Genomic DNA, 22,950 nt, shown 5'->3' with positions numbered 1-22,950 from the left:
TAATATTTCATTAAAGTAAAAGAATAGAGGGGACATGAGCTATATGACCCTGTCCCGTTTTTGTATCGGGTCTTTAAATTAGCTAATAAAGTCGGATATATAAACACAGCTAAGTCAATAACAGAAAATAACAGAAAGAAATATGCTAGCATACGCAAATGGTCACATAGAGTCAGAGGCGAATTATACTATCCACACCTTTCCGCAAGAATCCGCAAAGTGTGGCGATAAAATTAAGGCCTATATTTCATGTTTTCATTTACAGTTAAATCCTTCTTTCCCCTTCTTCAGAGATATTTAAGTTTTTTTTAAAAATTAAAAACCTTATCATTAAAATCAGTACGACGACTTTCAATTTTTAGGACTAATATATTGCCTATCAAAAATATATTATATTGAAATACGATTATTGAAAATTAATTAAATTATCTTTTAAAATGAAAAAAAATCTAAACTTTTTTTTATATCCCTGAAAATTTTACCTTTATAAATTTAAAATAAATAATTGTCTGCTAAAATGTTCACAACATAACATAAATGTTCATATAAATAACTCCCAGTGATAAAAAAATAATAATATTAATTTGTTGTAATTTATAACAGATTTTTAATGCAATAGCGTTTGTATTTGATATATTATAGAAATAATATTATAAAAAACGTGTTATTAGGCAATTAGCATTGGAGTTTTTTTTATTACAGTCATAGCAGTGCCGCATTATTTTGCGGTAACCAAGACGAAATTTAAATTATCTCCCGCAAACATGTATTCAATTTGCAAATGAAAAAATAGGGCCCAGATGCAGTAGCCATAGCATAATTTGAATTACATAAGTTAAATGTTAAACTTTTTATAATTAACACTAATTGAAAGGTCGTAACTTATTGAATTAAAATGTGATTTTATATATTTAAAAGCAAAGCTTTTCTAATTATGAAAAGTGTGCGTTTCTATAATTAGGGTCAGTCCGTCCGTCTGTCTGGAACGGATAGCTTTTTTGTTAATTATGGCATGTTATAGTTTTCCCATCAATTTGAAACTTTGTATGGTGATTCCTTTTGTAGTTAGATACAATTTAGAAAGCGTAGAAACTCTATAATCAATACAAGAATGTCCGGACGTCCATTTTAAACATGTAATTTTTTAATTTTTATAACAACGAATTTGTATGTGATATTATATCCGACAATAAGGAGGACATCCTACTTCTTATATTTTAGGCTGGAAACTAAAAATTTTAAACTAAAGCTTCATGAAAAAAATTTCATGAAAAAGTTTTCCCGCCAACCACCATCTGCGGCGGAGCTGCTAAGTACAACTGGTTAATATGCGGAAAGGGGTCCTACTTTTGAGGGTTAAAGACTGTTAAAGATATATAGTTTTTAATTCAAATTAACAGGGTTCAACAGCCGCGGGTAAGCCTCAGTTAAATCGTCATATTATATCTTTAAAATTAAGCTGGAAATCTAAACTTGTTTCTTAACAGACAAATTTCCTTATTAAAATCTTATTTTGCACACCTGCGGAATTTTAGGCTTGTGCGCGGCTGTCAATCCCTTGAAATTACTATTCGTAGCCCAACATAAGAAAACGATATATTCTTTGATAACAGCTGATTTGATAAACAATATTTCCTTTTAATGAAAAAATATCTATTTTTGCAAAAATCATGTTTTAAAATTTTTTAAAAAGTTATACAGCTTAGAAAATAAATATAAATAATTTTTATTTAACACCTTTTTTTATTTTGCTGCCTTAATAAGGAAATATTTAATATATTTGAATCGGCTTTATGCAATTTTTTTTCTTTTTTTTATGATTATTCAATACATATGATAAAATAACATTTAAAAATCTCGCCACAAGAAGATTTAACAAACAAAACATTGATTTTAAGTACGATTTGATTTTTAAGTTTTAGAAAAAGTATAGAAATATTCAAAGTTAAGTGTTTGTTTACATTTTGAAAAAATAATTTTGCCCTGTTCTATTTGATTAGAACTTTTCAAACAAACTTTATTTTATAAAAGATTAATATTTTTTAATGTTTTTTTAAAACATATTACTTTAGTTTGGTTAAAAGTTTATTTTTCTAGGTGATTTAGGGGTTGCAATTTTTTTGCAAATTACGTTTTTTGGCTTTTCATTGAAATAAGTTGCACAATTCTGGTTTTTACTGTATAAATTTATTAAATGACTTCAGAAAAACATATTATAATACTTACATTTACTTTTTTTTCTAACAATCTGTTTTTAAGGAGACTTTTTATATCGCTGACAAAAATGGCATTATTCTGCAAAAAAATAACTTTTTTTGCAAATATAAAGATATGAAAGTATTTAATAAATGGTTAACTTTAATTTTTGTTTTAGCAAAATGGATTATTGTTTCTTATAAGATGAAAATAAGGTATCGCAAATATTTGTTGCAATTTTAATGCGATTTTATTGCAAATAGGAAGACATAGGATTTTAGTTTTAACAGATTATGATTCTGGACCCAAAATTACATAGGACTGAAGTTTTCGTTTGTTGATTGCTGAAAGTTAAAGTTTCTTGCTCTAGAATCGCTATGTGTGGTCTTTACCACTTGGGCCAAGTAGTTGTCTGGACTATACATCTATATTTATATATTCATTGATATACCATTACCTATACAGTAAAATATTAGAATATTGTGAACAATTTGAAGAAAAAACAAATTATAAGAAGCTTTCCTCTAAAGGAGATAGAAGTTAACTAGATCTTTCTGAAATAGGATAAAGACGATTAAATCAATCTGTAACCCATTACTTCCCCCAAAATTTTCAGGCTTCTAATAGCACATCCTTTTTAGTGGAAAGATTGAGTGATCGTTTATTGCTGTATTTGGGTATAAATAGTCTTTAAAATTTTTTTGACTCTTTAATGTTACTTTGAACTAAGCAAAGTGTTTGATAATTTTAAAACTTATTTTGAAAAAGACGTCCACTTAATGGAAATTATTCTTTTTAACATTATCTTATATATTTTAAGCATTGTTGTATTAAGATTGGTTAACGTTTATACTAGAAGGCGTAGCAACTCTATTTTTTTACTATTAGAACAAGTCAGTACGTCCGTTTTAACATATTAGATTATTACATTAAATTTTGACATAATTATTTTCCTGATGTTTTGTTATATTTTGAAATATTGATTACACTGACAATTAGGGAAAGTTTTATATTAATTTTCTATTATAAAATATCAAATATCAATATAAAAATAAATACTACTCGATAAATGTTAACAAATGTTTGTCCCTATGTTTGATTTATTATTTATAACTTTTTATGGAAAATGTTATAATGTCATAAATAGTTTTCACATTATTTTACAAATTTTCTTTGTTTACTTTATGTCATTTTATTTTTAGAACATATAATTTAATTTTATAATTGTCATTTGATATTGCACAAAAAACATATTTGATATTTTGTTAAAAATAAAATTTCTCTGTTGTTTTTTAACTGACATTTAAATGATTCGGAGGGGAGGGGTGTACAGTATCCCCTTGTAGTCAAGGACTAATATCAAAATACCAAAAATCATAAAAAACTTAATCATTGTTGTGATATTAAAGGAGGGTTAATGAGGGTAACCCTCCCCTTTCCTGCACATTTTTAAAAAATATATTAGATTTCATCCCCCAGACCCTTTCCTCTAATGACAAATTTACCCAGAGTCACCCCAAAATTAGAAGCTTGGACGTACTTGATGAGAAACTGACTGCAAAATTATAGCCAGGTATAATAATTTTGATGTAAAATAACAATATAATGAAAATTCTAAATTATTCATGAAATTACCCAAATCTACTTTCCTACAAGGTTGTTGATATGAGGTTAAAATCATTTTTTTCCCGTATTTCCATTTTTTTTCTACTGAACAACCAGTTGATAGCAGAATGGGGTTGAATCAACCCTTCCTGGTATGATTAAGGGAGAAGAATACACCCCTCTAGGGGGTTTTCCCCCTAGATCCCTTCACCCAATCCCCTTTATAAGTGTCTACACCCCCGAAAACAGCTAAGGGGGGGGGGGGAGGTGGTTCCAAATTTGCATGCTTCAATTTACCAGCTTTATTGACTTTAGAATAAGGTGATTATCTAGGGGATTAACTTTAGGGGAGTGTATCCACCCCCTAATACTAAATAAAACATTCCTCATGTCTGGATTACACCCCTCTCAATTTTTGCTTAAAAGGAATTGTCAAAATTTTTGAATGCACGCCACTGCATCCAGAATAAGATTAAATGGGGATGCTAATCCTTGATACCTAAACTATTGAAAGTGAAATATTGCAAAATTAGCCTGTCTTATTTAAAACTTTGGCAATCCCGCACACAAAACATGTCGCAAAAATTCAATTAATTTTTAATCAACTCATTTCGCTGTTGTTGAACAAGGACAATTACGTTCAAAATGTGAAAAGCTAATTGAAAGCTTTCACTCAAAATGCCTATAAATTATTAAAAGCACCCCTCTTATTAAAAAAAATACATATAAAATTAAAATGGTTGCTTTTTTCTTGTATATCTTGTTTATTGAATTATAAATATTTGAATTTTTATATTGATCCTGTAAAACCCTGACTTTTTAAACCTTTACTGTCAAAATATTCAAAACAATAAAAATGCATACAAAAAATAAATTATTACTTTAAGATTCTAGTTTTATATCTATAACTAGTATAGTGTAATGATGATAGCTAGAAGCAAAGTTTTGAGAAATTTAAAATGGGGTATTCCTGTCCAGTTTTTTGTTTAGGAATGAATATTTCTTACCCGGAGAATAAATGATGGCGCTAAATAAAACTCTAAGCCCACTGCTTGTTTTGGTTTCTAGTAACATTGATTTCTCTCTATTATTTTTTCTCTCTCTATGTTTTCTTGCTTAATGGTAAATATATACTTCTTGTTTTTTTTATGCATGAAAAATATCGGATTTCGCTTATCTATAATAATTTTTGGTGGCTTCCAACATATCGTATGTGGACCAATTTAATCTAAAAAAACTTTTTTTATGCTTGTTTTGTGTTAGGTTAAGTTATGAAATGGTCCCAAATGAGAAAACCTCATAGAAATTAAATCTCTACAGGGCTGGATACATCCACAGGGGCTAGAAATATGATTTTCAAAATATATGGATAGGGGGGGGGGGGGTATTATTGGTGTTTCATGGTCCATTTATAGGTATATTTTGTTAATGAAAAAAATAGCTTAAATCACTATTTTCCTTCTCTACAAAACCCTTTCCCTGATTTAGACATTTAAACAATTGTAAAATTTAATTTCTTAAGTGCTGCTGCGTTTTATTTTTATATGATATATTTGGTTCAGTTTAAAATAAAAAGAAAAGTTTTAATTTACCAATCCTATTATATAAAGTAGTAAGCGTTTTTGTCTGTCCTGAAGGATCTCGCTAACCGCTGAACCGATATTGTTCTCCTTTACAGTGAAGCTTCTTATAGGTCCTGGGGATGTTTTAAACTATTTTTGGGAAGGGTGTCTTTACCCCCTTCCCCTTCCAAAAAAAATACTTTTTTATTCTTTTGAAACTCAAATTTAATATGGAATGAGGTCGACTTTTCCCCTCGCTAACTTAAGTACCCCTAGAGGCTTCTAGGGGTGTAGCCGCTAGTACAATATATAAAACAATTATATAATTTCTTTAATAATCCTTATTTAATTATAACAGGATCTGAAACGTTTCTCTTTTGCAGTGTAGCTTCTTACAGGTCCTGGGTAGGTCAATTTTGGGGGAGGGTACCTCCACCCTCCCAAGCAAAATTCCTCCCCTCCAAAATTTATTATTACTTACTCTTATCAAACTAAAAATAAAAGTGGGGGAGGGTCTATTCTCACTTTTCCCAATTTAGGTGCTCCTAGAGTCATCTAGTGGCGAAGCCGCTAGTTTATAAATAAAATCCTTAGTGTAGGATTTATTGAAATCATGATGCCAACTTCAGTAAAAAACAAGTTAACAAAATCTATTTATAATAGTATTACGTAATATTTGACTCCTCATTAATTATTTTTGGAGGGGGGGGGGGGGGGGGAGGTCATTTTGTGTTTGTTTTTTACTTAGGTTTAGGTAATGGTATGTTGAATATAGGTTAGCCCCGAAGGTGCTCTTTAGCTACTCTGAGGAAAAGAGCCAAAATACGTTTGTATTATATGTATAAAAAGTTTAGTATATAAATATGTAGACATTTTTTTATAATATTATAAATATATTAGATCTTACTAGGGGGCACTGCCAATTCATATATACTGCCAAAGACAATAATTTTCATTTATGTTGTATATTATAATGGGTCTTTTTTTCCTCTTTGTTTTGCCCAGAAGATTTTAGAAACGATTTTAGTCAGAATGACTAAAAATGATTACACAGAAAAATACTTTTTGGGGAACATCAATTTATTTTCTTTTGTCTCCAAAGGACATATCTTTATATAAAAGTAACAGGATGTTTGTACCTAAGGATCTCGCTGAACCGATTTGATTCTCCTTTACAGTGCAGCTTTTCATAGCTCCTTGGAAGGTTTATAACTATTTTGGGGAAGGGTACCTCTGCTCTTCCCTCCCTTCCCTCCCTCAAGTGCTCTAGAGGCCTTTAGGGGCTTTTAATTTATAGTCGCACACAATTTGTTTAAAATGTTGTATTTTATAGTTGAACAAAAATTGAATTCCCAAATCAGAGATTAAATTGTGGAAACCAAATTTATTGCCTCTCTGATAGCTTTGCAATACACTATAAAAAATATTAAAATAATTGTTGTAGTTTATGTAATTAAATCATATAATTACGCTCATAAGGAACGAAGATATTTAAAGAAAGTAGACTAGCATAAAAGTTTAACGAGAAAACACCATCAAAGATGAAATGTACTTGAAAAATACAAAAATAACAAAAATCATTTTTGGACAATTGCAAAACTAATAAAGTGAAAAAATAACAACACCCACCTCTCCTTCCACCCTCTTTACCGCACCTCTCCCATCTTACTACATGAACGAACTGACCAATAAATGAATTCTATGTTAGCAAACTAGATTGACGATATTTTTCCCCTGTAATAATATCCACGCACATTCTACATATATTGCAAATAAAGTCAATTGCAATTATTAGTAAAGACAATGGTAATTTATAAATTTGTCATAAATCTATAATTGAACATAAAATAAAAGAAATTTCTATATATTCAAAATTGGCATTTTGGATTGATATAGTTATTCTTTTTACAGTGTTTTTCTATGAATTGTAAAAAAGGAAATAAAAATGTATTGAGTGCACTCCAGAGAATAATCAATTGTCTCACATAGAATAATATATTCTTTGTTATGTAGCTTATTTTTCTGCTATAGACTCCTATAGAAATTTGGCTAAGTAGTTAGTAAATTAACAATTTATGTATTTAATAGCCTAGCTTAGAATAATAAAGAACATTAATTGTCTCCTGAATAATCAATTGTCTTACTTAAAATAATGAATTATTTGTTATGTAGTTATTTTTCTGCCAGACTACTGTAGAAATTTGGCTAAGTAGTTAGTAAATGAACAATTCGTGTATTTAATAACCTAGCTTAGAATAATATAGAATATAAATTGTCTCCTGAATACTCAATTGTCTCACATAGAATAATGTGTAACTTGTTATATAGCTTATTTTTCTGCCACAGACTACTGTAGAAATTTGGCTAAGTAGTTAGTAAATGAACAATTCGTGTATTTAATAACCTAGCTTAGAATAATATAGAATATTAATTGTCTCCTGAATAATCAATTGTCTCACATAGAATAATGTATAACTTGTTATGTAGCTTATTTTTCTGCTATAGACTACTGTAGAAATTTGGCTAAGTAGTTAGTAAATGAACAATTCGTGTATTTAATAACCACACTTAGAATAATATAGAACATTAATTGTCCCTGAATAATCAATTGTCTCACATAGAATAATATATTCTTTGTTATGTAGCTTATTTTTCTGCTATAGACTCCTATAGAAATTTGGCTAAGTAGTTATTTAATTAACAATTTATGTATTTAATAACCTAGCTTAGAATAATATAGAATATTAATTGTTTCCTGAATAATCAATTGTCTCACATAGAATAATGTATAACTTGTTATGTAGCTTATTTTTCTGCTACAAACTCCTGTAGAAATTTGGCTATGTAAATCGTATGTGCACAATTATATGTATGCAATGACCATGCAGAGAATAATATAGAACAGACCGAAGTAAATTATATCCTTAATGAAAATTGATACAGGAAATCTACGCCAAAATTTTTTACTGTATATCTTCAAAAGCAGCTGAGAAATTAACATTTCCCCCAATAGCGTTACGGACGGACAGACAAAGCGAATTATAAAGTAGGTTCGCTTATAAAAAGCCATTACATGGAAAATACACATACAACAATATGATAATTGTGTCTGATCAGATACAATAATAATAATCTTGGTGTATAGCATTAGGATTATAGATAAAAAATCATCACAGAAAGGCAACTAACATGTTATGTACAAAAAGAATGGTAACACCCATAAAAACGAATATTTATTCAACGGTATAAACAATAAACATATAAAATGTTACAAAATATGAATAGGATAATTATATTTTTGTCAAACAATTAAAATCAGCATGTTTTAATTGGATCTGAGCACTTTCTTTAGTTGCTACGCTTACTAGATTGTACCTAAATTGTACAGAATCATCAACCAAAGTATACGAAAAATGCTAACCGTGACGTAAGGACACACATAAAAACATTTTATTTCACATCATAATTTACTCTAAAAAGTCACAAAAAAAACATTGTTTCGTCCATTATAATAATACTAACGGCTCCACCCCTCTAAGGAGGTGGTGGTGGTACCCCCCCCCCCCCCCCCAAATGAATATAAACCTTCCCAGGATCTCTAAGAAGCAACATTGTAAAGGAGAAATATATCAGATCAGCGGTTAGAGATATTCTTTTTGTACAGACAGACACACATACACAGATCCTTTTACTTTATTACAAAGATTCTTATCTCTGTTTGATGATACTATTATAATAACATTTCTTATGGAAATGAAGTAGTCTCTAGTTGGAGCAGGGTAATAGGCATGAAAAAAGGGCAATAACAATGTCAAAAATTTTCCCTTTTTATCCTTATTATCCTTATATAAAAGTAACAGGATGTTTGTCAGTTTGTTTGTCTGTCTGTCTGTTTGTTTGTAAAGAAGGGTATAGCTAATCACTGAACAGATTCAGTTCTCTTTTACAATATAGCTTCTAATAGGTCCTGGGAAGGTTAACAACTTTCTTGGGGGGAGGGTACTACATCATATCTATAGTATAGATGTATATGTAGACAACTACCTCCCTTCCTTTTTCAAAGACCTCTTTTGTCTGCTTCTAAATTATTTTCTGCTAATTGGCTGTGTTAATATAAGCGACACCATTGGTTGATTTTCAATGACCCTATAGAAAGGTTGCACAAGGTGGTTGCGTGGGGGAGATACAGTTATTTAACCCTTTCTCCTTACTTTAATGGTACTACAACCATCCAATGAGAATCACTCCTTAAAAAAAGACCCTATCTAAAATTAAAAATGGGGTGGGGGTCGAATAGTGCTTCCATACATCAAGTGCCACTAGAGGCCTCTAGGGGCGTAGCCGCTAGTAATCTAATAATTGAATTTGAATTATACTGCCAGACTGACGGACAAAACAATGTATAGACTAGATGATCATAAGTCATTGGAATCTTCACTATAATTTTGAGAATATCACATTTACCTATAGGCGTCACAGACTTATTGACGGACAGACAACGTGAATTATAGTGTAGCTTTGCTACTGAAATTATATTTTGCTGTTTAGTTGTGCTTATAAAAAATGTCAACTAACTATAGCTCTTATATTTGATATCACAAGCACCAATAAAACACAAATTTATGAACAAACACCATTATGAGGGCTATAAATAAACTATTATAACTTTTTATTTAATATGGGGAAATCATTTAAAGTAAAATTAATATATTACATAATTAAGGATGACAACATTCAAAAGCATAACAACTCTATGATCGTTACAAGAAAGATAGTATGTCCATTCAAAACAAGCCGATTTTTAACATTTTAACTACATTTTTTTGTATAATATGTTTATCCTATTCATCTGATTTTTAGAATAATAATTTTTAGAACAACATGGTAAAGTACTTTAAGCGAGGCAACTCTATAATCAAATCCTAAAATGAAAGTATGCCCTTTTACTGTATCCTAAAATTGTACAATTTTGCAAGAAATTTATGCACGATTTTGTTAAGACTTATAATAAATTGATGTTCTGCTTATTATTGACACTGTTCTGATTTTAGAGCTTTGCTTTCATGGACTTTGTCATTTTAGTTCTATGTCAAACGGTAGACACCATTAGACTGTTATTATCTAAATTATTATTTGATTATACATATTAGGATCTATAATATTATTTGCGATCTCAATTACTCTTAAATAATAAGATTTTTGTCTATATATTGATTGAGAATTCACTCAATTACAACTCCTTACTTTGCACTCTATTCATACTTAAAAGATATATTTGGAAATATCCAACCAATATGGTAATTTCTTTTCAAAGATAATCCCTCTATTTTTAGTGGTAAAGCTACTCTATAATTTCACGGCAGATATCCAAATTTGCATCTAGTTCATGCCATCTGTTGGATTTTTAATCTTTTCAATCAAATACATGTTAGATAAGAATAGTTTTCAAAGTATTACATATTCATTTCTTAGATTAAAAATTACTATGAAAATATACTTTGTCTGTCTACCTATTCTACTCTAATGATTTAAACAAAGTGAATCTTGAAATCACTCAAAGGAATAGAAAACTAGGATTATCAAGTGACTAAAAAACTAATAATGCACCACTATTTTTTTTACTTTTAGATTGTAGTATTGCATTTTGAATAATTCTAAAAAGTGGGGTGAACGTTGGAATGTTTTTTTTTCATTTCTAATCCCTGCGGTGCCATAACCATGCAGGGCTAATCAGTACCCAATATATAAGTTCCCAAGAGCCAAAAACAAAAACTTTTTCATGTTTCAGTTTAAATTTTTTTGCAGTATTGCTAAGCTTTTACGTCACCATGTTATAATGACTAATTGAACTATTTTGTATAAAAACACTCATGTACATTTTTTTTACATGCGAAACCAAATACTTGAAACACTGCACTGTGGGGCAAATAGAACAATTACAGTATCAAACTATATATATACATACAGGCTTATTTGATGGTTTTATAAAGCAAAATATTTTTTTTGGAAGGGGGTTCTAAATAACTAATTTACAATTTTTTTAAATATCTGAAGGGAAGGGATTTACAAGACTCTGAGTTCATCTACAAATTACGTTTTCTTTAAATTGAAGAAATATTTGTATTTTGTCAAGGTATATATAAGATTTAATAGTTATTTCTCGCATCGTATTATAAACAGCTTTTCGTGGATATAGAATGTACAATTATAAGATTAAAACCAGTTTTTTAGCTCCAAGGTGCCGAAGGCACGGGCAAAAAAACTGGTTTTATTCTTATGATTGTAAATTTTTATATTCGTAGAAAGCTGGATATAATACGATGCTAGACATAGTTTTTTCGTATGGATGAGAACTTGTTCCTATACACCGGATTTGAATGAATATGAGAAACTTTATTATTTTTCAAAATCTAGCATCAAGTGGATATGTTTTTGAAAGAAGAACGGGAAAGCAAATTGTCAGAAATATGCCCAAAACCTATATAAATAAATATGACCTATGTGGACCTTCCTAAAATGGAGAACTCAATCTGTTCAGAGCTCGGTACAGTGCTAGGTGATAGGTGCTTTAAAGGAATTTGCCAAGTTTTAAAATTGCAAAAATTTAAAAAAAACAAGATGTTGGCACCAAAATTTTCCTTTGTAGGAACATTTCATTTTTAAATCATGTTTTGAAAAAGTTATTAAAATTTTTTTTTTTAACCCATCAAGATTATTTATTGAAGAAAAATTATCATGAAATTTCATACTTATGCAAATGAAAAATTTTTAAAAACAATTTTTTGTCACCAAAAAAGTAAAATATTGTAAAATATTATAATCCTAGAAGCATAGGACCAGTACCAAATCCCAATTTTCAATTTAAATTTTAAAAAGAAAAAGTAAAAAAGTGGTGGGTAATTTTTTTCTACGGTTTTATTTCTTTTAAGTGGGTTGAGATATCCTCCCCTAAAATAGTTAAAAACCTTCCCTGTACCTGAAACAAGCTACACTGTAATGGAGAACCATTTTAGTTCAGTAATTTTTTTTTGGATGTAATAGGATAATAAAAAGTAGAAAGATGTCTACATTTAAACCTCAGGATCTCGGTAACCGCTGAGCGAACAAATTTGTGCTTCTGAGAGATTACAAAACTGGTCCTGCGGTGGTTTTAGGCTATTTTCTTGAGGACTGGGACACTTTAATCCTCCCCCTCCCCTCAAAAAAATCCTCGCTTACTTTTTTTTTGGGAAGTAAAAACAAATGTGGAAGTTTAGAAAATCCACACCACACCTTTTGGCGAAGCACCGAGAGGCTAGGGGGGGGGGGAGCTGCTTAAAGTAAGAGGCAATGTATTCAGAAACATTTACAAAAATTGTAATTGTTATAAAATTGCTGTTTCCAAATGTTTAGTTCACTCACATATATATCATCAAAGATGTTTCTAGGAATACTTTCGGTTTTGCAAGATTCTTTCAAGCAACTAAGCAACGAAGATTGGAGTCCGTGTTGAGTGTGAGGATTCACATGGTAGTAGCGGAATATTATTATGTGTGAGTACGAGAAATTTTCAGTAAGTTTCTTTAATAATTTCTTCGGCATTGTAACAGTAGAGCTTTATCATTAAATATATTTGTTACAATTATGTCAAATTACAGATATTATTTTTATAGAACCAAATGTAAAATACATGGTATATTGTAATACAATGCATATTTTGGGAGTAAATGTATGGTAAGGGTGGTGGGTGGCTTGCACAGTTTCGGGGCTTAAGAAGAGTATTTCAGTGAGTATTGTAAGAGGAACGTAATGTGTGGGTGAGTGTGTGTGTGTGTGATTGTCTGAGTAAATTTTTGTGACATAGTTGCCTGCTAAAATTACTTCAAGTCTTCAGGTCAGGATGTCTCTTAATATAATCACTAGCGGCTTCGCCCCTAGCCTCAAGGGGCTTTGCCCCAAGAGGTAATTGAAGAAAAAAAAATTACCTCTGGAGATGCCCCAAAAAATTTTGAATAATTAAAAAAAAATTAAGTACCTCATGAGAAGCCCCCACTCCACCACTAATTTTAAATAATTAAAAAAAAGGGGGGGGGGTGTTCATTTTTTTGGGGGTGTCCAACCCCCCAAGATAATAGCCTAAAACCACCACAGGACCAGTAGGTATATTCCCTGAAGAGTAGAATCCGATCGGTTCAGTGGTTACCGAGATCTTAAGGGAAGGACAGACAGACGGACAGACATACAGACGGACGGACAAACATCATTCTACTTTGTATTATAGATATAAAAGTAACAGGATTTCCAACTGTATGTCTGTTTATCAGTGTGTACTGATGGTTCTTGTTGTACAGATTCTCCTTTGCAGTCTAGAAAACATCCATCAAAATAAATTTTCGTTTTAAATTAGAATTAAAGAGAGGGGTAGGTTTCAGGTAAAAATCGTAAAAGTTATGTGTTATAAGTTAAAAACAGCAGTAGAACGATAGAAATTTATGTTAACTTAAAAAAAAATTGTTTATAGTTCTTTTCAATAAGAAATACACATATTTAGTGAATATTATCGTTCTACTACTATTTTTAAGCCTTAAAACACACACCTTTACGGATTCTACAAGAAACCTACCCCTCTCTTTATTGTTTGGGGGTCGACTTACTGCCCTAGGGCCGCTGGTTGTTAATTATAATGTTATAATTATTCCAGTATTTTCAAGCTGTTTTATATGATCTCTGTAACAGTTACCTAGGTAATTTAGAAAGTAAGCTTCTCTATTATTATTATCAGTAATATTGGACATCTGTAACATAAATATAGAATAATCTTGACTTTTGAAATGACGAATATACAAAAGTAGCTAAGCTCAAAAATTATGGATAGACATCTGGTAAAAATTATCTATAGAATATGTCATAAAAACTTAAATAAAATAAATCACGATAACTTTTTAAAAATGTTTTAAAGGTCTTTTAAAGCATTGAATTCAGTAATCCATCTATCACCCCAACCAAAAGCAAGTCCTTATAACATAAATATGTAAAAAGTTGACTTAATTAATCCCGTTTATCTTAACCAGGAGTCGAGAAAATCCCTAAAACCTGAAAAACTGGGAATCGATCTAGCGCCCCAACCAATGAGCAAATCTCAATAAAACTTTATGGTATTAAGTAGAGTGTAAAGTTATTAAATCCCTGAAAATTTCAGCCGTCTATCTTGAATAAGGTTTGAAAAAATCATGAAAATCTAGGAATCGATCTAGCACCCCAATTAATATACAAGTCTTCATGTAACTTTGTGAAAATATGTAAAATGTGAATTTAGTTAATTCCTGAAAATTTCAGCCGTCTGTCTTAAAAAGGAGAAAATTACTAAAAAGTAAAAATTTAGGAATCGATCTAGCACCCCAATTAACAGACAGGTGGACTAAACAATGTATAGATTAGATGAGAAAATGCCATAGGAATTATCACTAAAAATTTCAGCTGTCTATCTTTAATAGGAGCCAAGAAAATCACATTTCCGCATAGTGTTAAGGACTGACGGACTGACAGACAGACAAAGGGAATTATAGAGTAGCTTCACTACTAAAAACAAGCCTCTGTTACAAATACGGAAAAGTTTTATTTACCAAAAAGAGGCCATGAAGAGCAATAAATGATCTGGCAACCATGTGTTGTTTTCAGACTCGAAACCCGCGCTTTTTCTATTACGTTAGTTGTATTCTTAGACAAAAAAAGACTTTAGTATCACAGCAACATATCCTTTTACAAATTTCACACAAGATATATTTGTTACAGCATATGTGTAACATCCCGGGGAATCGTCAATTTCCTTTCTCCCCTCCTCTTTTTGTTTCTTTGACCCTAGCAGGGAAAGTAGCCTAAAACCAAATGAAGGTAAATCATCCCTGGAAAAAAAACACCGACTCGCTAGTTAATAAATATATGGATCAGAGGAAGTGAGCAACATCTCTAAAATAACAGTATAACTTGCAGAGTCAATATCAAATTGTTCCAGTCTGTCAAGTTCAAGTTTAGCTGACTACCTTTCCAACTCCTATTCATAGTACCTGTAAACTTCACTGACTATACATAGTAACTTTTTTGAAGTCATTGTAGTTGAGTCGCAAAGACTGCAATTAGGAGTTGTTGACGTTTTCAGGGGAACTTAAACTTAATCAATTATAGGAATCAGAGGCCGGATGTGAACAATATCTATAGAATGGCAGAACAACTTGCAGATTCAAAATTAAATTGTTCCAGTCTGTTCAAGTTTACCTGACAACCCTACAATAATTATAAAAAGGTATTCTGAGAATAGGTGTGTTGATGATAATTCTGCTGAAAAGATTACGATAATTATCATCAACACACCTACTCTCAATACAAAATCAAATTCAATTACACAACAGTGTATAAAAGCATTTGAGAAAGTGGACAATATCTATACAATAACAGTACAATTTGCAGAGTCAAGTTCAACAAATTCTACCTGCTCCTATTCACATTCCATTCAAACTACGATGATTACAAATGAGTATTCTAAGAATAGGTGTGTTGATGATAATTCTGCTGGAAAGATTAAAATAATTATCATCAACACAAATCTTTCCTGGATTAATGTAAAAGTTTCGAATAGGATGCAACTTGGTTGTAAAATTCATGTCAATTTAGTTGGGAATAATGTATTATTGAGAATTTTGAGAGCTAAATATAAGTTAAGACTTCATCTAACATTTAAAATCTTTTTTAACTTTTTGCTACACACCTCTTCTTAGAAATACAAAATCAAATTCAATTACTCAACAGGTTTAAATGACAACAGATCTTACTCGCATTCCATTCAAACAACGATGATTACAAAAGAGTATCCTGATAGTAGGTGTGTTGATGATATTTATGGCAATCTATTCATCAGAATTATCATCAACACACCTATTTTCAGAGGTACAAATCAAATTTAATTACACAACAAGTTTAAATGGCAACAGTTCTTTTTCACAATATATTCAAACTATGATGATTACAAAAGAGTATTCTGATAATATTTGTGTTGATGATAATTCTGCTGGAAAGTTTACCATAATTATCATCAACACACCTCTTCTCAGAAATACAAAATCAAATTTAATTACACAACAGGTTTAAATGACAACAGATCCTTCTCGCATTCCATTCAAACAACGATGATTACAAAAGAGTATTCTGAGAGTAGGTGTGTTGATGATAATTCTGCTAGAAAGATTAACATAATTATCATCAACACAAATCTTTCCTGGATTAAAGATGTAAAAGTTTTGAATAGGTTTCAACTTGGTTGTAAAATTCATGTCAATTTATTTGGAAATAATGTATTATTGAGAATTTTGAGAGCTAAATATAAGATAAGACTCCACTTGACAATTAATAATTTTTCAAACTTTTTGTTTCTATTTAAAAAAGAGCAAATTTCTATTATATAGATTACATTAACCCATTAGTGCTGAGCGCCACTTTTATGGACCGATCGAGCTGAAAATTTCAGGGAAGCTTTGTTACCTGGCATTCAAGCCCGGTTTTGTCCTAAATACCCGGTTATTTGGCCCAAAAAATTAAAAATGTAATTTTTGAACGTCCAAAGTGAGTTGTAGAGTAGCTAATACTACGATACGATCCGCAATTGAAAACTACATAACCTCATGTAATTGATAGAGCTACAAGTAAGATACAAAACGATTTATATCACATTTAGTGTTTTGGCTATAGGTGCCACCCTTTTCAGTTAAAAAAGCCCATTTCCTAGAAGTTTTAAAATTTTGATATTATATGTGGACGGGTATCTTTACTCGCGCCGAGCCGGGCAATAAAAATGGCAGGTATCTTTACTTGGGCCTAGCCGGGCCAATATAGAACGTAAAAAAACGATAAAAAAATCATATAAAAAATGATAATTTGAATAAAACGAATTCACAAATGAATGTAGTTGCCAATAAACTTTAAATTTCACGAAAAAAATCACTAATTTTACTCAGGGAGGAAGGGAGGGGACAATGGGCAATTAATTCAATTTTATAGTTGTGACACTTTAAGGTTGAAAAACCAGATAATTCCAGATAAAACGAGTATTTCTGATAGTGCAACTTTTATTGGAAATTTATTCATTTTTTAATTAAATTTAATTCAAAATGCACCATCCCCCAAATTCTACTTTACTAAAAGCCTCTGATTATCAAGATAAAGAACTTGGGAGCAATTCATTTACTAAAGAATATCAGTTTTAGAATTTAGCGTAGAAACATAGCATAAAACCATCTTAAGATTTTAATGATAAAAACAGTCTAAAAGGATTTCAGGACCTTTATGCATCTTCCCTAAAATGTAGAACTTAATCGGATCAGTAACCAAATTCTTAACCTATATATAAACAAAACTTACTACTTTTTATTGGACTAGCGGCTTCGCCCCTAGCCTAACCTAAGAGGTTTGATCAACCTAATTTTTCGTATTTTAGATTTAAAAAGAAAAAGTAAAAAAAATTTTTTTGGGGGGGGTGTTTTTCATTTTTTGGGGGGGTTGGGGGTGTCCCACCCCCCAAGAAAATAGCTTAAAACCATCACAGGACCAGTAGGTATATTCCCTGAAGAGTAGAGCCCAATCGGTTCAGTGGTTACTGAGATCTTAAGCTTCAGACGGACAGACAGACGGACAGACGGACAGACAGACAGACAGACAGACATCGTTCTACTTTGTATTATAGATATTAGCGCAGCTTACTATATGTGTATGAGCATGTTATAAATGGACGTACGGATTTTCTAGTAACAATTGAGTTTTTATGGTTTCTAAATCGTAATAAATAATAAACAAGAATCAGTTAAAACAATTGTATTAAAAATTATTAAAATAACAACAAATTCTACTTAAATAATACATATATGTATATATCATATCACAATAGAATTGTTAGGTAAATATAAAACAATTGAATCAAAAATGATTTATGGGTATAGTCCCATTCGTGGCAACACCCCTTAAGGGGCGATTCGTCGTATTTTCAAAATTGCTTGGGGCTGGAAATAGGAGAAAAGCTACTGTGAAAATACAAAGAAACTCCCCTTAAAGGGTGTTGTCACGAAAGGGGCTACCCTGATTTAATTACAACAAAATAATAAATAACAAGGATGACAACATCCATAAAAGCGAAGCACTGAAACGGTAGGACATACGGACTGTAACACTTGTATAGTATCTGAACTGAAAAATCGGAACATAAATGTATAAATGTCGAATCAAAATTGTAGGTAAATTTGTTGAAAAACTGCTTAAAAACAGGATAATGTTTATGGACATACTTACATTTTTGGACTTGATTATAGAGTTGCTTCGCTTATAATATTGTTCTTTGTTGTCCCAGGAATCAATATACCAAAAATCAGATCAAACGGATAATTAAAACACTTGAAAATTTGTTGTTAAAAAAGTAGAAAAATCAACATGTTTAAAATGGACGTTCGGACATTCTGGTAATGATTATAAAGTTGCTACGCTTTCTTAATCGTACCCAACTACTACAGAAATCATCATGCAAAGTTTGAAATCGATAGGACAATTCTAACATGCCTAAATTAACGAATAAAAGCTATCTATCTCGGACGGACGTACGGACGGACGTACGGACGGACGGACCGACCCTAATTATAGAAAAGCTTCGCTTTTAAAAATAAAATCAATTAGATTAACTTTTTAAAATCTAAAAAAATTGTCAGTTTAAGACGTACCTACACAGTTACACACACTAGGTATAAACAAAATAACTTGATTAAAAATGTTTATGAATAAACAAGGATGACAACATCCATAAAAGCGAAGCACTGAAACGGTAGGACAAACGGACATTAACACCTGTATAGTGTCTGAACTGAATAATCAGAATATAAAACTATAAGAGTCGACGCAAAATTGTATGTAAATTTGTTGAAAAACTGCTTGATACAGGATAATGTTTATGGACATACTTACATTTTTAGGACTTGATTATAGAGTTGCTTCGCTTATAATATTGTTCTTTGTTGTCACAGGAATCAATATACCAAAAATCAGATCAAACGGATAATTAGTTCACATAAAAATTAGCTTTTAAAAAAGTAGAAAAATCAACATGTTTAAAATGGACGTGCGGACATTCTGGTAATGATTATAGAGTTGCTACGCTTTCTAAATCGTACCTAACTACTAGAGGAATCATCATGCAAAGTTTGAAATCGATAGGACAATTCTAACATGCCTAAATTAACGAATAAAAGCTATCTATCTCGGAAGGACGGGCGTACGGACGGACGTACGGACCGACCCTAATTATAGAAAAGCTTCGCTTTTAAAAAGGTTGCAGAATAGAATGTCTTAAGGATATTTTTAGTTTTGAATTTAGATTTATGGTTCTAATTCTTATTTATATTTGGTCTAGTTACAAAAAATTACTTTTTATTGATAAAGTCTTAATAAAACATATTTTGGAAAGTATCAGATAAAACAAATTGATAAAAGTAAAATAAACTTCTAAATGACCCCCTTTTAAATAAAATTAAACAAGGATGACAACATCCATAAAAGCGAAGCTCTGAAATGGAAGGACAAACGAATATTAACACTTGTTGATTGTCAGAACTGAATTAGCAGAATATTAATGCTTTAGTACAAACAATATTGTAAGTAAATTTGTTGCAAAACTGCATAAATAGATAATACTGTTTAAGGACATACTTAAATTTTTAGGACTTGTTTATAGAGATGCTTTGCTTATAACATTGTACCTTGTTGTAATAGGAATCAGTTTTCAAAAAATCTGAAGAATCGGATAATTTGTTATCAAAAAAGTTAAAAATCGACATGTTTCAAATGGATGTACGGACATTCTGGTATTGATTATAGGGTTGCTACGCTTTCTAAATTGTACCTAACTATTACAGGAATCATCATGCAAAGTTTGGAATCGATAGGACAATTCTAACCTGTTTAAATTAACGAAAAGAGCTAACTCTCTGTGACTGAGGTACGGACGGACATACGGACGGACCGACCGTAATCATAGAAAAGCTTCGCTTTAAAAAAAAAAAATTATGTAAATGTCAAACTACGGACCACCCCTACACGCTGCAGATACCCTCCGTGATGTAACTTAAATTCTTTCTTGCACGTTCGCACCATATCAATAACATCTTCTTTCAGGAAAGCTATTTTTCTCTTTGTTAGTCATCTGAAATAAATATTTTTTTAGTATTTATAGACTTAACTGAAAGGTAAAAATATTAATTCGGCACTAATATAAATACCAATGAAATTATTACCTACTGCTACCTAGTTAAAAAAACCATAACTGGAAATTACTTTTGGATATAGTCCCTTTCGTAACATCGCACCATATGGGGCGATTCTTCGTATTTTTCACAGTAGTTTTTTTCCTATTTATAGCCCCTGCGGGAGGCTCTAACCCAACGAACCATTACCTAACCCTGTGGGGCAATCATCTAACCCAATAAAACCTAACCTAACCTAGCCTAACCTAAAATAACCTATAAAAAGCCATTTTAAAAATACGAAGAATAGCCCCATTTGGGGCGATGTTACGTAAGGGACTATTCATTATTCCCTCACTTTTCTCAAATTAGGTACCTAATAAGAATGAAATGATAACCGAAAAGCAATCTTCTAACTGCTAATAATTAGTGGCAAAGGTACAGTATGATTAAAAATGTCAATCTGTATGTCTTTCCCTTCCTAACATTCCATGGTGCTTGCTTACATGTGAAGACCGGAGCACCGAAACCCCCCCCCCCCCGCTTAGTTTTGACAAAAATCAAAAATAAGGGGGGGGGGGTAGTTTTTTAACCCCCCGCTTAGTTTTGACAAAAATCAAAAATAAGGGGGGGGGGGTAGTTTTTAACCCCCTCCTTAATTTTGAAGAAAATCAAAAATAAGGGGGGGGTAGTTTTTTCACTGTACAACGCGCCAGAAAGTTGAGTGAGGTAAATCAAGTAAATCCAGTATACCAGAGGGGAAACCTTATTACAGGGATATTCATGTTTTGGGGCATAATTTCCTTATTTATTGACTTTGGCCAGTAAAAGGTTTTAATTTTGCGCAAAATTAAAACCTTTTACTGGCCAAAGTCAATAAATAAGGAAATTATGCCCCAAAACATGAATATCCCTGTAATAAGGTTTCCCCTCTGGTATACTGGATTTACTTGATTTACCTCACTCAACTTTCTGGCGTGTTGTACAGTGAAAAAACTACCCCCCCCTTATTTTTGATTTTCTTCAAAATTAAGGGGGGGGTTAAGTCTTTGCCTTGCTGAGCACTTTGCCTCCTTGCCTTTTCCAGACATTAAAAAACTACCCCCCCCTTATTTTTGATTTTTGTCGAAACTAAGCGGGGGGGGGGGGGGGGTTTCGGTGCTCCAGTCTACCACATGTAAGCAAGTACCCATTCCATTAATTACAACATATTTTCTTAATATTTAAATTTCTATGCTTTGGTAGTTGTCAACTTTGTTTTGATAAAAAATGTATATATACCGTAACCATTTTGTTGTTCTCCTGGAAACCTAGGCAGTATCACATTTTCTGCTTGTTTGCATTTTATACAAGATTTCATCTGAAAAATATTAAAGATTCTTATAGAGTTGCTTTGTTTTCCAAGTCATACCTAATTGTTATAAGAATCATCATGTAAAGTTTTAAATCGATAGGACAATTCTAATCTGTTTAATTTAACAAAATGAGCTAACCGTAATGGACAGACGTACGGGCAGACCGACCCTTAAATTATAAAAAGCTTCGCTTTTAAAATTTTTATAAAATCATCACTAGACTAAATTTTATCTTGTAATGTAATGCCCTCTAAAATGGAGAACTATATCAACATACAAAAAACGACTTTGTATCAACAGCAGAAAATATATTCTATTAGCGTAGCTACTTTATAACTCATTTATTTTACATTTGATTGATGAAAGATATCTAAAAGCAATTTAATTATTAATTTTAAAAAAATAAATACAATAATTTCTATAATCATAACTGCAAACAAATATTCCATAATTATTTTTTCATTATGATTTTAAACCAATTAAAGTAAAAATTTTCTGTCTGTTTGTTTATTGTTTACATTTTTATTATTGCGCTAGTTAGCATAAGAATGCCCCGTCATGTTGCATGATTTCTCGTGACGTCATTAATATTTTAGTCCCCAAAGTCAGTCAGAAACTGCTAAATTCATGCACATTCCCTTTAAGCCAGTCCCCAAAGTCTAAGACTCCTAAAATATGAATATTCGATCCATTGTCCCCTCCCTTCCTCCCTGAATTTTAATTCATAAACAAAAAAGTTAGGAGGGGTATTTTAAAATCACCTCGTTTTTCTTGGTTTTCAAATTTTGTTGAGCTTTACCGGCAAACGGAAGTAAGCAAAACTGCCTGCTCCAGGGGGAAATGAAAACCAGGGTAGTAGAGGGGGGATTCATACTGAGAATGATGCAATCCTGAAACTGAGAACCGTTTTTTTTCCGGCATTTTCTGGAACCGGGTGTTAAAAGCCGGTTCGTCACTAATGGGTTAATAGATAAAGTTTATGTGATA

The 22,950-nt window shown here is 31.2% G+C and overlaps 1 long non-coding RNA gene across 1 annotated transcript; it reads right to left on the bottom strand.

Annotated features, from left to right (window-relative positions):
• Nucleotides 1-18,185: 18,185 nt before the first annotated feature.
• Nucleotides 18,186-22,001, bottom strand: LOC145325078 (uncharacterized). The gene is made up of 2 exons (XR_013881394.1): nucleotides 21,890-22,001; nucleotides 18,186-20,568 (listed from the first exon to the last, which is right to left on the bottom strand). It is a non-coding gene; the product is annotated as an uncharacterized LOC145325078 (long non-coding RNA).
• Between the last annotated feature and the right edge of the window lie 949 nt (nucleotides 22,002-22,950).

Source organism: Acartia tonsa, chromosome 7 (assembly GCF_053477335.1).
Source record: "Acartia tonsa isolate MP-2025a chromosome 7, ASM5347733v1, whole genome shotgun sequence".
Lineage (NCBI taxonomy): Eukaryota > Metazoa > Arthropoda > Copepoda > Calanoida > Acartiidae > Acartia > Acartia tonsa.
The sequence above is the reverse complement of the archived record's forward strand: the minus strand, read 5'-3'. Positions and strand labels throughout refer to the sequence as shown.